The sequence below is a fragment of the Micromys minutus genome (genome assembly GCF_963924665.1).
Source record: "Micromys minutus genome assembly, chromosome: 1".
In the NCBI taxonomy this organism is placed as follows: Eukaryota; Metazoa; Chordata; class Mammalia; order Rodentia; family Muridae; genus Micromys; species Micromys minutus.
The window spans coordinates 125578769-125582683 of record NC_137969.1 but is presented as its reverse complement, the minus strand read 5'-3'; positions in this window follow the sequence as shown (position 1 = coordinate 125582683).

Below are 3915 nucleotides of genomic sequence, written 5' to 3'. Positions count from 1 at the left end.
GAGGGTAGGGAAGTTTTCTTCTATGATTTTGTTGAAGATATTTACTATGCCTCTTAGTTGATACTCTTCTCCCTCTTCTATTCCTATTATCCTTAGGTTCGGTCTTCTCATTGTGTCTTGTATTTCCTGGACATTTTGGGTTAGGAGCTTTTTGTTTTTTGCATCTTCTCTGGCTGTTTTGTCTATGTTTGCAATGTTGTCTTCTGCCCCCGAGATTCTCTCCTCGATCTCTTGTAATCTGTTGGAAATGCTTGCTTCTGTTGAGGCATGTTTTCAGGTCTGTGTCTTCTTTCTCTGGAGTGTTTGGAATTCCTATGTTTGCTACTATCGGAGAGCTGGGTTCTGGTGTTGCTAGATTGTCTTGGTTTCCTTGGGATATACTCTTTCTCTTTCCTCTTGCCATTTTGTTGTCAGTGATATGTTCTTGCCTTTCCCTTGTATCTGGTCTGTGTCCCTGGTACACTTTCCGTTGCACTCCTCAGAGATCTCTCTACTCCCCAGCAGCCCAGGTTCCGGGTGGCAGCTGGGCCAGGCTCTGCTCTGCGTACTGAAGTCACCTCCGGGTGGGAACAGATGTTCCTAAGATTTGTTCCTGGTCACAGTAGCTCAGCCTGTACGAGCCGCCTTTCCGGCTGGTGGTTGGGCCAGGCTCTGCTCTGCGACCTGAAGTCGTCTCCGGGTGGGAACAGAAGTTCCTAAGATCTGTTCACGGTTACTGGATCGGGGGAGGACAGGGCAGGTCAGGGCAGGGGGTGCCCTTTCCGTGTGCACTCTGCAGAGATCCCTCTGCTCCCCCGCAGCCTAGGTCTCCCACTCACCAGTTGCTCAGCCTGTACGAGCCGCCTTTCTGGCTGGAGCCGCCTTTCCGGCTGGTGGTTGGGCCAGGCTCTGCTCTGCGACCTGAAGTCCTCTCCGGGTGGGAACAGAAGTTCCTAAGATCTGTTCCAGGTCTCAGTAGCTCAGCCTGTACGAGCCGCCTTTCTGGCTGGAGCCGCCTTTCCGGCTGGTGGTTGGGCCAGGCTCTGCTCTGCGACCTGAAGTCCTCTCCGGGTGGGAACAGAAGTTCCTAAGATCTGTTCCAGGTCTCAGTAGCTCAGCCTGTACGAGCCGCCTTTCTGGCTGGAGCCCCCTTTCCGGCTGGTCTAGAATCTTTCTTATTTTTGCATTTTCTCTGACTGTTGTGTCAGTGATTCCTATGGTATCTTCCGTTCCTGAGATTCACTCCTTCATTTCTTGTATTCTGTTGGTGATGCTTTCATCTATGATATCTGATGTCTTTCCTAGGTTTTCAACTTTAGCGTTGTCTCTTTTTGTGATTTCTTCATTGCTTCTATTTCTGTTTTCAGTTCCTTCACCTGTTTGTTTATGCTTTCCTGTAGCTCTTTAAGTGATGTGTGTGTGTGTGTGTGTGTGTGTGTGTGTCTGTGTATGTGTGTGTGTGTGTGTGTGTGTGTGTGTTTCTCTGTGTGCGTGTTTTCTCTTTAAGGTCTTCAACTTGGTTTTGTGTGTTCTCCTGGCTTTCCTGTGCTTTAAGCATGCTATTTTTTGTACTTCTTGAGGATCTCCATCATCCTCCCGAAGTATGATTTTAAGTCTAGATATTGTTTTTTTTTTTTTTTTTTTTTTTTTTTTTTTTTTTTTTTTTTTTTTTTTTTTTTTTGGTGAGTTGGAATATACACTATTTGCTGGGTTGAGAGAACTGGGTTTTGATGTTGTAGATTGTCTTGGTTTCTGTTTCTTTAGATTCTTATGCTTTCTTCTTACCATCTTGTTATAGGTGATGCTTTGTGATCATGTTGCCTCTTATTGGAGCTTGTCTCTCCTGTGGGTCTGTGGACCCATGATCTCCAGAGAGAGATTGTTTCTAGGTTTTCAGCTCTCTGGGTAGGCTGTGAGTTCCATAGGTAGTGCCCAGTACTGATGCAACTGGGCCTGCTCTGACCTTGTTCCAGAAGTGTTTTATTCTAGGCAGCACTGTCGCCCTGCACCCTGAGATTTCTGGGTGGGGAGGGAATGTGGACTTGCCCCTGAACTTAGGAGTGAGAGCTCTCCTGTGTCTCTTCCAGGTATCCAGCAAACCAGTCCTGATGAAACTGGGTCAAATTTGGCCTTGTGCCCTAGGTGTGTGCTCCCAGGAAACACATTCACCTTGTGAGTTCTGAGCAGTCTCTCCCTATATAGACAGTGGGGAGGGAACATTGACTCACCTCTGTGCTCAGGAGTGAGAGCCCTTCTGTGGCTCTTCAGTGAGCCCAGCACCCTGTAGCAGGCCACCAGTCCTGATCCCTGTCCAGCTTTCTATGGGCAGGCTCTGAGTTCTGATGGCAGTGTGTTTGATTTTCCTATGGCTCTGGTCCCAGATCGAGGCTGGATTACTGCAATCCCAGACTGCACCACGATCCCTGTGCTCCAGCAGTTCCTGGAGGTCCCCTCCAGACAATCAGTGGAGAGAGAGCTTGGGTTCACCTGTGGGATCAGTGGGAAGAGCGCTCCTGTGTCTCCCCTGGGCACTCAGATCTCTGTGGATAGGCCACGAGTCCTGAAGGCAGTGTGCCTGATTGATCTTCCTGTGGCCCTGTGCTGAGATCAACAATGGTTTTAAATTTAAATGTTGAGGGATTTTTAATTATCTGTAATAAAATAAAATCAGAGAAAAAAGTATTACAGAAAGGATTTTGTGTGCCAGTGTGTGTGTGTGTGTGTTGATATTTTTTTGCTGCAGTTAGCAACCTAACAGGGGTCATTTCTGGTATTAGTAAATCACTGTAGTAGTAATAGATGTTTTTAGTTTGCCTGTATTGGAAATATTACTCCCCGTTATTATTCAGCTTATTGTTAATACTTCATTCTGTTAAATAATCACAACAACAACAAAAAAACCCTCTAGAATTGTAACTGAAGGTGATGGCTTCAATCAGACAGCAGTAGAAACAAAGGGAACTGGTGTGAGATATAGCTTAGAATTAGAGATAATAGAGATTACTGAGACATTGGATGATAATTTTTCCAGTTCTGCGAGTGGTTAAATTTTAGCATCATTTCTTGAGATGGAGATGACAGTGAGGAGGAAAAAGAAAAGAAATCATTTTGGGGTACCATATGCTTGAAATTGTGTATCAGATAGATTGTCTGGAGCTGAGAAGAAAGGTCCAGGCTCTGCAAAATGTCTGTATAACATAGATACACCCATGAGAATGAATGAGATAACAATTGAAGAAGGAAGGAAGGAGAAAGGAAGAAAGGGAGGAAGGAAGAAAGGAGGGAGGAAGGAGAAAGGAAGGAAGGAAGGAAGAAAAGAAGGAGGAAGGAAGAAAAAGAAATGAGTAAAAGAAATCGGATGTGAAGGGGAAAGCAAGAGATTGGGAGGAAATCATGATGTTCTCTTTTTATAAGAAGAAATCTTTGGTCAGATTCACGTTGGTCATTTTGAACTTAGAAATGATTACTTAAATAGATACGCTAGACTGATCAGTGACGAATCTGTGGCTGTCCTTTTGATTAATCTAAACTCTGTCCTTTAAGATACACTAAAGCAATCAGATGATCTTTTAATGGAGAAAAACATTTAAGTCCATTTTCTGCATGTAAAACTTTACATTTATGAAAGTAGCTTTAAAGGAACCTAGTATCTGTATTAATGATCCGCTAATGTACTTCCCAGGATATTGAAGTCATTTGGTCTTCAGTGTTTCATGGCTAACAGTACACTTGAGGCTTAGATTAATTTCATTTTTATGTACCCTTTTTGGTTGATGTATTTTTGCGATTCATTTAATAAAACCAGACTTTCAGGAAGGAAATGGAATTTAAAAATATATAGTCACAAAAGTTTTAAAATTATCTAAATGGAATAAAATTTTTAAAAAGCTTGGTAAACTTTTCAGTGAATTTACATAACAGGAAAATGTTCCTAGT